Here is a 13,543-nt window from a genome sequence, read left to right on the forward strand (position 1 = left end):
AGTCCCGAACAGTGTTAGGAAAACTGTTCCATAGTCTAGGAGCCAAATAAGAAAAGGATCTACCTCCTTTTGATGTACAATTAACAGGCCAGAATTTTGTGATCGTAATGAATGTGATGGAATATAGTGTGATAGAAGGTCACTTAAGTACTGCGGAGCTAGACCATTCAAAGCTTTGTACATAGTTAACAGAATTTTAGCCAATGTAATGATGATAAAATGGGGCTAATATGTTCATATTTCTTGGTTCTAGTCAGCACTCTGACTGCTGCATTTTGAACTAATTGAAGTTTATTTATTGAACTTGCAGGACATCCTCCCAGTAATGCATTACAATAATCTAGTATTGAGGTCATGAATGCATAAATTAGTTTTTCAGCATCAGCAACAGAGTGCATGTGTCATAAGATAGCAATATTTCTGAGGTGGAAGAATGCTGTTCTACCAACATTGGACATTTTATTTTCAAAGGACAGATTGGTATCAAATAAAACACCCAAGTTCTTCATTGTAGAAGATGATGTAACAGTACATCCATTGAGAGTCAAATTATATTTTAGCAGCTTACTTTTAGAGGTTTTTGGTCCAATAATTAGTACCAGTTCCTGATAATATCTCCCAGGGTAAAGCAGAGGCCCTAAAACTGATCCCTGTGGCACTTCATAGTTAACTTTTGTTTGATTTGACAATTCCTCGTTTACACAGACAAAGTGGTAGTGCTCTGCTAAATAGGACCTAAACCATGCTAATGCAAGTTCCAACATAATTTTCAAGCCTATCCAACAGAATTTTGTGATCTATGGTTTCGAAGGCAGCACTAAGATCTAAAAGAACTAGAAGAGAAATGCCGTTGTGATCAGATGACAAGAGCAAGTCATTTATAACTCTGATAAGTACAGTTTCTGTACTGTGATGGGACCTAAATCCTGACTGAAATTGTTCGTATATACCATTTCTCTGTAGAAATGAACATAGTTGGGAGGACACTACCTTTTCTAGTATTTTCAACATAAATGGGAGATTTGAAATCAGTCTATAATTAGCCAATTTTCCAGGATTAAGCTGTGGCTTCTTAATAAGCGGTTTGATGACTGCCATTTAAAAGTTTCTTGGGACACTGTCCTGAGGACAGTGAGGAGTTAATAATATTAAGAAGAGGTTCTGAGATTACAGGGAATACCTCTTTTAAGAGCTTAGTTGGTATTGGATCTAACATACATGTTGCTGCTTTTGATTTTTCAATAAGTTTTGTTAGCTCTCCATGACCTATGACAGCAAAGGATTGAAGCTGAGGAAAATTATGAGATGCTGTTTTCTGAGGTGCTGTTAAAAACAATTACATAATTCCAGTTTTATTTCTGATGATTTCAATTTAATCAGTAACGAAATTCATGAAGTTATTACTATTGTGCTGCAACGGAATATCAGATTCAGTCAAGGCTTTATTCCTAACCAATTTAGCCACAGTACTGAATAAACACCTAGGATTGTTGTGGTTATTTTCTATGAGTTTGCTAAAATATGCTGGTAGTTTTTAGTGCCTGTCTGTAGCTACAGACACTATCCTTCCATGCACTGTGAAATACCTCTAATTTTGTATTCTTCCACTTGCACTCCATTTTCAGAGCTTCTCTCTTGAGAGCATGAATGTGATCATTGTACCATGGTGTGAGGCTTTTTCTTTAATTTTCTTTACTCGAAGGGGCGTGACACTATCAAGAGTGCAAAAGAAGACTGTATTTATATTTTCTGTGATTACATCAAGTTCTTCTAGACTTTTTGGCATACTGAGTATTTGAGACAAATCAGTAAGATTATTAGTGAAGCTATCTTTAGTGGTCGAAAGAATAGTTCTACATGAATGATAACGTGGTGTAACTTGAGTGAAACTAGCTAATCGCAGCATACAAGAGAGGAGGTAATGATCTGAGATGTAATCACTCTGTGGCAGAATTTCTATAGTATCAACATCAACTCCATATGACAGAATTAAATCTAGCATATGATCATGGTGATGAGTTGGTCCTGTCACATTTTGTCTGACTCCAGGAGAGTTGAGAATATCGATAAATGTGAATCCCAATGTGTCATTTTCATTATCTATGTCAGTGGTTCCCAACCTTTTTTCCAGGGGACTCCTGGATGACACCTTCTCTTGCGAACACCCATACCCCCGCCCCCCCAAATTAGGCTCAATGAAAACAACTAGCAATATGCACAGGTTTACAAGAATAGATTTTCCTTGTAACAGGAGCAAAATATAATCTGTTAATGTGAATATCAATGCATTGGAGGAGAAATCTCAAATGTATTCATTTTACTTAACCTTTAAAACTTGGAAATATTGTATAAAACTAAGAATTTAAGAACATTAATATTTTGGGATGGGATATTCACATAATAAGTTATATGCATATTAATGATATTTATCATGAGCTCTAGTCAAAAGATCCCTGAAGTTCTGGGGTCTATTTTGATAGTACAGGTTTTCCCAAAGGAAAAACTCCCTGGGTTTACTCACCATCTGAGGGTGTTTGGTGCTCAGATTGCTCTTCGGTACAACATGAAGGAACAAAGTTAGGCCTATACGTGTTAAGTTGTTGGAAAAGGCGATATGCCAAGCGATAATCCTATGATGACGTAATCAGAGTGTGTGGAACATCGGAACCCACTCGCCTGAATTTTGTTGGGGGGGGGGACTGTCTATTCCAGAGAACACAAACATAGATGTCGTTGTTCCAAATTGCATATAGTCTGCATATAATATATGGTTTCCCCATTAGCTACATATCCACAAATGTGACAATCTCCATTTTTTAACCAGAAGTGTGTTGGGCCTCATGTATTCAGATAGAAGACAAAGGCATGCCTAACACAGTCATAAAACCTAACTCAGGCCCCCACATGTCATAAATCTTACTGATAAAAACCATGACAAAATCAAACAAAGGGAGTCCAAAACAGACTACAAATCCCATGAAGCCTTGCTCACTAAAGGATCGAACTCTCAACTCCTATTGGATGAGGCACACAACAGAAAGTCCCTCAACCATGACATCATCATGAGTAGAAATACCTCTGAAATGCTTCCGGGATTTGCTTCCAGCAACTTTGCTCGCCGTGTGTAGACGCAGCTCATCGCTGCTCTCAGGTGCAGCCTCGTGGCACAAGGAAGTAACATCCGACTTGAAACTGTGGCCATACAATCTCCATCTCGCTGGACGAGCTGAGATTACTCTGTGTTCCACCGAACACTCTAAGGGATCCGAAGGAGACCACCGAGCAATCTGCATCTTCATCCGTTTTGCCTGCAGAAGTGAAGAGAAAAGATTTCTCTTCCCTCTTCAATCAAGTCAACGTCACTGATTTCTCCGCCAGCCCACAGAGAATCAGAAGCCGTACCGCCCGCTGACAGAGCGAGGAAATGGCCTCCTGTCATCACCCGAGCCTCGAGGAACCGAGTCTGAGTTAAAGGACGGATGAACACACATTCTGCATCCTCATGCGATTCAAGTAAGAGGTTTACTTCTGGGCAGAGATAGAATATTATAGTGTGTTATTCTTGTGTACCAAGGTTATTGCTTGTACAGTTTACGGACCGCCATGTCCGCTCATTATAATACTCAGGGTATTAATTATCACGAATTTGATTTGCTGTATTGTGGTCCAACCACATTGGACTGTTGTGCATTTCCACCATCGCGGATGAGACCGGCAAACTGAGTTTATCCATTAAAGAATCAAAGACTGCAGGATGTTTTACGAGCCGTCCACCGCTTCTCTGTCTGAGTGATAAACTAACAGCTGCTTCCTCTCCCATGATCGCGAAATCGGCTTTGGGGCCGTCACTTTATTCTCTCTCTCTCTCTCTTACTAACCACACACACACTCGCGCGCATGCGCAATCCCTCACAAACATTCTCGGACACATTTTTGGCTAGTAGATAGCTTCATGATAAAGCTCAGCTTTGTCCCTAAGCTATCGTAGAAGCAGATACACGCGGTAACTGGTAGACGCCATTGACTGGTTTCTCTCTGCCCACATATATTCATATTCTCTGGCCGGAAGTCTCGCGTGACATACTCTCCACGAGAGTCACGTCCGCCATTTTGTGCGCGTCCCTCCTTACACACACACACACACACACACACACACACACACTCGCTCTCACACACACACACACCCTCATGTGTTATAGGATTATTTTGATTTCCATATCTAATCATATCACTGTTTAGTTTGTAGTTGGAAGTTGGAAGTTTATTGACTGCACTGTATTAATTATGAATTGATATTACTGCATAAATAAACTTTGTTATATTACAAAGAGAAGTGTTTTGGTTTGTTTTGCATACACCTGTGTCATGCTGACGGGATGTCAGTGCTCGGATTCAAGACTTCATTCATTGTTTTTTTTTTTCTTCCCGAAAATGGATATTCTTCAGATGTCGATTTTCCTAAGAAACAATCTAATATTGAGACTGTTATACTATCTGGTTATTAGTCCCTGATTCCAGGGTGGTGCCCCGTCAATGTTAATCCTTATTAATATTCTATTGATTTTTGATAATTGATAATTTTCTTTGATGATTGTTGAATTTGAATGATCAATAAGCTAGTGTTAATTTTAATTAATGTTTCATCGATGTTAATGATTAGTGATTATCTTTGATAATTGTTGATTTAAAGGATTAAAAAAGCTAACATTGATTCTCATCAATGTTCTATTGATTTTAATAATTAATAATTATCTTTGATAATTATTAACTATTGCTAATAACCAAACCCGCTCCTAAACGTAGCACACTACATTTACTGGAGCCCCATATGAGGTTTTAATGAGTTAGATTAAATTAATTAATTTAAATATTAATTAATAACTAAAGAAATAATTATTAATTATTTCTGATAGTAACACTGATCCAAACAACCAGTAAAGCCCTACAAGTGTTTTGGAGAAACTCGACTTTAGTGTCAGCCTTCAAATTATGCCAATTTTATCATGAAATCTAAACCTTAAATATAGTTTTGATGCTCTATAATGCTTTGTGTGACAGATTGCGGCAGCTGCACATTCAAACGGAGTGGCACAACGCACTCTCTCCAGCGTAGCATGAAAAAAACGTGAATGAATATCAGAGGTTATATTGAAAGAGTACAACTAACTGAAATGTGTCATATCTCTTGTAATTGGCCATTTGTTAATGTTGAAAAGAAATGTTGAATAAATGCTGTTAAACTGTATCTCACTCAATCCAGTCTATTCATTCATGTTTTATTTGCTGGTCTTTCACCACAAATCATACGCTTAATTCTCACTTTGTCCATTGCCTCAATGAAACCAAATTAAATACAAATATATCATAATAAATAAATAAAACCAAATAAACCCTTGTTTTCTTTTTACCACTTATGTTTTACTCTTCTCCATAGTCGTTCCTTTCGTTTGGCTAGCTAGCCTGTTGTTCTCATCGTTTCTCAGTACTGTACATAGAACAAGCAATTTTGCCACGTCTTTAAAAAAAACCTGCATCCTAACCTACTCTGGCGAGATGCGCACCTTAAAAGCAGCCTATGTTAGACATACAGTATATCATGTCTTTTCATTTATCTCATAAACAATTAAATATTATTAAAATACTCAAAATGGCCCTAATTTGATTGTGCTTTATTACAAAAATAATTGTAACTTTTTCACACATTCAATTATTTTCTTCTTGTTACCCTCAAAAGAGAACGCTTGGTGACCCTCCATGAAGCTCTGGTGACTCCTAGTGGGGGTCGCGACCCCCAGGTTGGGAAGCACTTATCTATGTGAATATTGAAGTCACCAACAATTAAAGCTCTATCCACAGTAACTTCTAGTTCCCTATCTGTCACTCACTCGACGTTGTGTTGATGTAGTGACACTAGGGGTCACTCTTGGGAACCCGAGACACCTCTGCTCTTTGATAAAAGGCCATTGAAAATTGGCGAGTGGTATTTGCATGCCACTCCCCCGGACATGCGGGTATAAAAGGAGCTGGCGTGCAACCACTCATTCAGATTTTCTCTTCGGAGCCGAACGGTCGATGTTTACTGAGCTGACTGTTCATTCACCTCTGCTGGATCTGACGGCGCATTTCAGCGGCTTCTCCCTCCTCTGCACTGGTGCACTGCAGAGAACGCCCCTGGGCGCTTCGGCAGAAAAAAGAGAGTATATTTCCCTAAAAGAGTATATTTCTCTAAAAGAGCGCCACACATGGAACGTCTTTTTAAAGATGCATCTTTTTAAAGATGTCTTTCCATTTGTGTGTTATTCCTGGTTGCGGTCGTTACCTCTCAACTTCAGACGATCACGATCGCTGTCTTTCGTGTCTGGGCACGACCCACGTGGAGACAGCGTTCATGGATGGTTCATGTACTCACTGCGAGAACATGACCATGGCAACCCCAGCGGCTCCCCGCATCATTCCTTATACCTACGGGTATGAGGCCAGGGCGGCTAGCACTGGGGGAAATTTGGGGACCCCAATGAGACCGCCTCCGCCGGGTATCCCCCCACGGACCTCCCATTCCCCAGCACGCTTGTCTGCCCTGATCGGGCTTCCGGATGAGTCCGCCGGCTCGTCTCATGGCGAGTTCGACCTCTTGTTCGGAGCCCACAAAGCTGATGAGCACTCGAGCGCAGCATCGGAGAGCGGGCTTGTCCAGTCGGACGCAGAAGCCTCAGCTGGGCTCTCCACTTCAGGGATGATTGCCCAGTCACAGGCTGATGCGGAAATGACGGACATGCTTTCCCGGACGGCCGCGAGTGTCGGGCTAGAGTGGAACCCTCTGCTCTCCCCCGAACCCTCATGGCTCGATGACTGGTTCCTGGGCTCGCGGCACCGCTCAAGCAGCCACACCCCGCTCCAGTGTCTTTCTTCCTGTAAGTGCACGAGGAGCTGACAAAATCATGGGAGGCACCTTTTACTACCCGGTCCCGATTTCTCAGCTCCCCCACCCTCACTACCCTCAATGGCGAGGTGGCCAGGGGCTATACGGCGATTCCCCCGGTGGATAAGGCGCTCGCGGTGCACCTATGCCCGCAGAGCGCCGCCACCTGGCGCGGACGCCCAAAGCTCCCGTCCAAGTCCTGTAGATTCACGTCGTCCCTGATGGCCAAAGCCTACAGTGCTGCTGGACAAGCCGCCTCTGCCCTGCACGCCATGGCTCTCCTGCAGGTCCACCAAGCCAAGGCGTTAAAAGAACTGCACAAGGGTAGTTCCGCCCCAGATCTGATGCAGGAACTGCGTTCGGTGACCGACCTTGCTATCCAGGCGACAAAGGTCACAGCGTGGTCTCTCGGGCAGGCGATGTCCACATTAGTGGTCCAGGAGCGCCACCTTTGGCTCAACCTGGTTGAGATGGGTGAGGCCGACAAGACACGGTTCCTTGCTGCCCCTATCTCCCAGACTGGCCAATTCGATGACACCGTCGAGGACTTTGCCCAGCAGTCCTCGACGGTGAAGCATCAGACGGAGTCTATCCAGCATATCCTGCCCCGGCACGACTCAAGATCCCGCACCCTGCCTGCTCGTCGCCAAGGGCATCCCCTGCGGTGACTGCACCGGCTCCACTGCAGCCCGCCCCTTCGGCCCGGCCCCAGCGTGGAGCCCACCGCAGGAAGCAGATGCCACCCATCTCACGGCAGGCCACCAAGAACCCACGAAAGGCTTCAAAGCACCCCTGAGACGGGCAACCCAGGGTCAATGAAACCCACTGCCTTGGAGCTGGTAAGAAGACCACTCCATCCCCCAGTGGAGGGCCGGGAGGAAAATCTTTTGTTGCCTTTTCATTTGATTTCGCCGCATGCCCAAGTGGCTGCGGTACCCAACAGTTCAGCAAAAGAGCGGTTTCCTCATTCCCTGGGTCACATACCTGGTGTGCACAGCCATCATCACGACCACCATTCACCTTTTTATCCTTGCAGTATTGGCGCTCCAGCGGTGGTCTCCCCGCCCCTGCACGCTCAGCTGTGGAACAGATCCACCTATATGCATATGGCATCTTCAGCGGTGGCCACCCCGCTCAGGTTGATGCATATGAGACCGCTTCAGCACTGGCTTCAGACTCGGGTCCCAAGATGAGCATGGTGCCGCGGGACACATCGCGTGGTCATCACGCCTGTCTGTCACCGCCTCTTCAGCCCTTGGACTGACATCACGTTTCAATGGGCAGGCGTTCCCCTAGAGCAGGTCTCCAGGCATGTTGTGGTCACGACAGACGCCTCCAAGACGGGCTGTGGTGCCGTTTGCAATGGGCACGCAGCCGCCACCTTGTGGATGGGCCTGCGGCTGCGTTGGCACATCAACTGCCTTGAGTTGTTGGCAATTCTGCTCGCCCTGTGGAGGTTCTGGCCATTGATCCAGGGCAAGCACGTGTTAGTTCAGACAGACAACATGGCAACGGTAGCATATGTCAACCGCCAAGGCGGTCTGCGGTCTCGTTGTATGTCACAACTCACCTGCCGTCTCCTCCTCTGGAGTCAGCAGCACCTCAAGTCACTGCAAGCCACTTACATCCCGGGCGACCTCAACACTGCAGCGGACGTGCTGTCATGGCAGGTTACCCTCAGGGGAGAGTGGAGACTCCACCCTCAGGTGGTCCAGCTGATCTGGAGTCGATTCGGACAGGCACAGGTAGACCTGTTTGCCTCCCAAGAATCCTCCCACTGCCCGCTCTGGTACACCCTGACCGAGGCACCTCTCAGTATAGATGTGCTGGCACACAGTTGGCCCCCTGGCCTGCACAAATATGCGTTTCCCCCAGTCAGCCTACTTCCACAGACTCTGTGCAAGATCAGGGAGGACGAGGAGCAGGTCATCCTGGTAGCACCCTACTGGCCCACCCAGACATGGTTCTTGGACCTCAAGCTCCTCGTGACAGCCCCCCCCCCCCCCGGCGAATTCCCCTGAGGAAGGACCTTCTTTCTCAGGGATGGGGCACCATCTGGCACCCGCGACCAGACCTCTGGAATCTCCATGTCTGGCCCTGGACGGGACGTGGAAGACCTAAGCGGTCTACCACCCATGGTGGTAGACATGATCACTCAGGCTAGGGCACCCTCTATGACGCGCCTGTATGCCTTTAAGTGGTGTCTGTTCGCTAAGTGGTGTTCTTCCCAACGGGAAGACCCCCAGAGATGCGCAGTCAGATCGGTGCTTTCCTTCCTGCAGGAGAGGTTGGAAGGGCGGCTGTCCCCTTCCACCTTGAAGGTGTACGTAGCCGCTATAGCAGCACACCACGACACAGTGGACGGTAAGTCCTTAGGGAAGCACGACCTGATCATCAGGTTCCTGAGAGGCACCAGGAGGCTGAACCCCTCCAGACCGCGTCTCGTTCCCTCATGGGACCTCTCTGTAGTTCTTTAGGGTCTACAGAGAGCCCCCTTTGAGGTTTTGCAGTCAGCTGAGCGTAAGGCACTCTCCTTGAAGACTGCCCTCCTGACTGCGCTCACCTCCATCAAGAGGGTAGGAGACCTGCAAGCATTCTCTGTCAGCAAAATGTGCCTGGAGTTCGGTCCGGGCTACTCTCACGTGACCTTGAAACCCCGACCGGGCTATGTGCCCGAGGTTCCCACGACCCCTTTTAGGGACCAGGTGGTGAACCTGCGAGCGCTACCCAGGAGGAGGCAGACCCAGCCCTATCGTTGCTGTGTCCGGTGCGTGCTTTACGCATCTATTTGGATCGCACAAAGAGCTTTAGCATCTCTGAGCAGCTCTTTGTCTGCTTTGGTGCACAGCAGAAAGGAAGAACTGTCTCCAAGCAGAGGATCACCCATTGGCTCATTGACGCCATAGCTATGGCATATCACGCCCAGGACATGCCGCCCCCGATAGGGCTATGAGCCCATCCTACCAGGGGTGTAGCGGCCTCCTGGGCCCTGGCCAGGGGTGCCTCTCTAACAGACATTTGCAGAGCAGTGGGCTGGGCAACACCCAACACCTTTGCGAGGTTCTACAACCTCTGGGTGAAACCGGTTTCGTCCCGGATAGTGGCACGCAATACAAGCGGATAAGCCCGGGATAGCCGGCCGGGTGTATCGCTTGCACATAGCGCCTTTCACCTCCCCTGAGCTGAAGACGTGTGCCATTAACTCCCAGTAGTGTTCACAAACTATGTTCCCTGGAGTGAGTGACAGATAGGGAACGTCATGGTTACTTGCATAACCTCCGTTCTCTGATGGATGGAACGAGACATTGTGTCCCTCCTGCCACAATGCTGAACTACCCGCTGAATTGGCAGGACCTTGTCTCAGCTCCACAGCATAAAACCTGAATGAGTGGTTGCACGCCAGCTCCTTTTATACCCGTATGTCCGGGGTAGTGGCATGCAAATACCATATGTACCATTTTATATGTATATATGTACCATTTTTAAAGAAAACATGAGTGAGCAGGCAAATCACATTTATTTTTTTTTCTTATGGGATTCATATTCAACTGTAGGTTATAGCAGAATGGCACAATCATAAACAAAACATGGCAACAAAGAAAAAAATTAAATGACCCCTGTTCAAAAGTCTTCATACCCTAAGTTCTTAATACTGTGTATTGCTCCCTTTAGCATCAATGTCAGCATGCAGTCTTTTGTAATAGCTGTCTATGAGGCCCCAAATTTTTGAAGGTGGTATAGCTGCCCATTCGTCTTGGCAAAATGCCTCCAGGTCATGCAAAGTCTTTGGTCGTCTTGCATGAACCGCACGTTTGAGATCTCCCCAAAGTGGCTCGATGATATTAGGGTCAGGAGACTGTGATGACCACTCCAGAACCTTCACCTTTTTCTGCTGTAACCACTGCAGGGTCGACTTGGCCTTTTGCTTAGGGTCACTGTCGTGCTGGAAAGTCCAAGGGCGTCCCATGTGCAGCTTTCATGCAGAAGAATGCAAATTGTCTGCCAATATTTTCTGAAAACATGCTGCATTTATCTTGCCATCAATTTTCACAAGATTCCCCATGCCTTTATAGTTCACACACCCCCAAAACATCAGTGAGCCACCAACATGCAGTGGGGATGATATTCTTTTCACTATAGACCTTGTTGACCCCTCTCCAAACATAGCGCTTATGGTTGTGACTATAAAGCTCTATTTTGGTCTCGTCACTCCAAATTATAGTGTGCCAGAAACTGTGAGGTGTGACAAGGTGTTGTCATTTGCGGCATTGGCACAGTAAAGGCTTCTTTCTGGCAACTCGACCATGCAGCTCATTTTTATTCAAGTATCGTCATATTGTGCTCCTTGAAACAACCACACCATCTTTTTTCAGAGCAGCCTGTATTTCTCCTGAGGTTACCTGTGGGTTTTTCTTTGTATCCCGAACAATTCTTCTGGCAGTTGTGGCTGAAATCTTTCTTGGTCTACCTGACCTTGGCTTGGTATCAAGAGATCTCAGAATTTTCCACTTCTTAATAAGTGATTGAATAGTACTGACTGGCATTTTCAAGGCTTTGGATATCTTTTTATATCCTTTTCCATCTTTATAAAGTTCCATTACCTTGTTACACAGGTCTTTTGACAGTTCTTTTCTGCTCCCCATGGCTCAATATCTAGCCTGCTCAGTGCATCCACGTGAGAGCTAACAAACTCATTGACTGTTTATACACAGACACTAATTGCAATTTAAAAAGCCACAGGTGTGGGAAATTAACCTTTAATTGCCATTTAAACCTGTGTGTATCACCTTGTGTGTCTGTAACAAGGCCAAACATTCAAGGGTATGTAAAATTTTGATCAGGGCCATTTGGGTGATTTCTGTTATCATTATGAATTAAAAAGGAGCCAAAGAACTATGTGATGATAAATGGCTTCATATAATCACTATCCTTAAATATTTTTTTTTTTTTTTTTTTGCATGATCAGTCATATTTTCAAAATCAATGCCAAAATTTCACAATTTCTGCCAGGGTGTGCAAACTTTTGAGCACAACTGTATATATATATATATATATATATATATATATATATATATATATATATATATATATATATATATATATATACTGTAGCAAGGGCAAAAGACAACAGATAATTTTTTTTATTTATATCTGATGATGTCACATTAAGCATTATTAGTTCAAAACACTAAAAACTTCACTCTAAATTGTAGCAACACCCCCTCCTCAACCCTTCAGATGAGGCTCATGTTTATAACAATAACCTGGGGGAGTAGACTAATTTAATCTTATATATTCATCTGGTTTAAGCTAGGTTTCAGTCAAACAGAGCACATCCAAACTATGATCTGTAATAATTTCATTTACAATTAGTACTTTGGTTGAAAGAGATCTCATGTTAAGTAGCCCTACCTTCATATGATGTTATCTTAATTTTTTGTTATTTTCAAGTTTGACCTTAATCAAATTTTTTTCTAAATTATTTAGTAAGAGTTTTGTGTTTGGTAGATTGGGGAACAGACACAGTCTCTATATGATATCTAGGTGATACAGTCGCTATGTGTTGTAGTTTATGTGACCTGTGTGACGTCTCAAGGCAGCTTGCAGACGGATGGTTAAGCCATTCTGTCTGCTTCCTGACCTGGTCCCCAGTTAGTCAAATACAATCACTATTAAGACTATGACCCAAATATTAGAGAGGAGAGTGGCACCTTCCCTGGAGGTCAGGTCTACCCTGAAAACTCTTCCAATTGTCTATAAATCCTATGCTATTCTCTGGACACCACTCAGACATCCAGCCATTCAATGACACTAATCTACTATAAACCTCGTCACCATGACGAGCAGGGAGGGGGCCTTTAACATTTTCTCTAGTAATCTCCGACTGGCGAAGCAGGACATCGTTAGTGCCACCATGAATAACAATTTTAGAAAATCTATGTTTAGCATTAGCTAGCACTTGTAAATTTGATCTGATGTCAGATACCCAAGCCCCCAAAAATGCAATTAACAATAGTGGATGGAGTCTCTATTTGCATGTTCCTTACAATAGAATCACAAATAACAAGGGCGCTTTCAACATGATTCTCAGTGGGTGCATTACTGAGTGGGGAGAATCGATTGGAAATCCTAACAGGAATGGGAGAGTGGTGTCACTTTGCTGAGTATGCCGCTGAGACGTCACCCAAATGCCCTGCTGCTGGGGCTCTACAGCCGGAACCAAAGTGTGTGTGTGTTGCTTGCTGTACTATCCGCATCTGAAACAGTATCTACCAGCTTCTCTTTCTCACTGACCTCTACTAGTGTTTGGATGCATGTCTCTAACTCATTAACTTTCTCCATCAGAATGACTAATTCCTTACATTTATCACATGTAAATCCCTTGCCGCTGATGGAAGAAGTTACAGTAAACATGTGGCATGCAGTGCAGGAAGCGATAACATGAGCAGATTCCATGACTTACCACAATTGTTTGTTGTTGTAGTTGTTGATGTGAGATCGATATAAATCCTTCACATAATTGTTTGCTCTCCTGATCAGCAGAGGTTTGAGATTGGTGCAGTAATCCATGTAAAACACAGAGGAGAAAACGAATGCACGTAGTCGAAATGCAAGATGTAGACA

At 44.6% G+C, this 13,543-nt stretch overlaps 1 protein-coding gene across 2 annotated transcripts in view; it reads left to right on the forward strand.

The window, feature by feature from the left end:
- Positions 1-13,543, forward strand: part of LOC127437228 (anoctamin-3-like) — a 181,882-nt gene that overhangs the window by 154,925 nt on the left and 13,414 nt on the right. The gene's annotated exons all lie outside the window — the stretch shown is intronic.

The sequence above is a fragment of the Myxocyprinus asiaticus genome, chromosome 48, assembly GCF_019703515.2.
Source record: "Myxocyprinus asiaticus isolate MX2 ecotype Aquarium Trade chromosome 48, UBuf_Myxa_2, whole genome shotgun sequence".
Lineage (NCBI taxonomy): Eukaryota > Metazoa > Chordata > Actinopteri > Cypriniformes > Catostomidae > Myxocyprinus > Myxocyprinus asiaticus.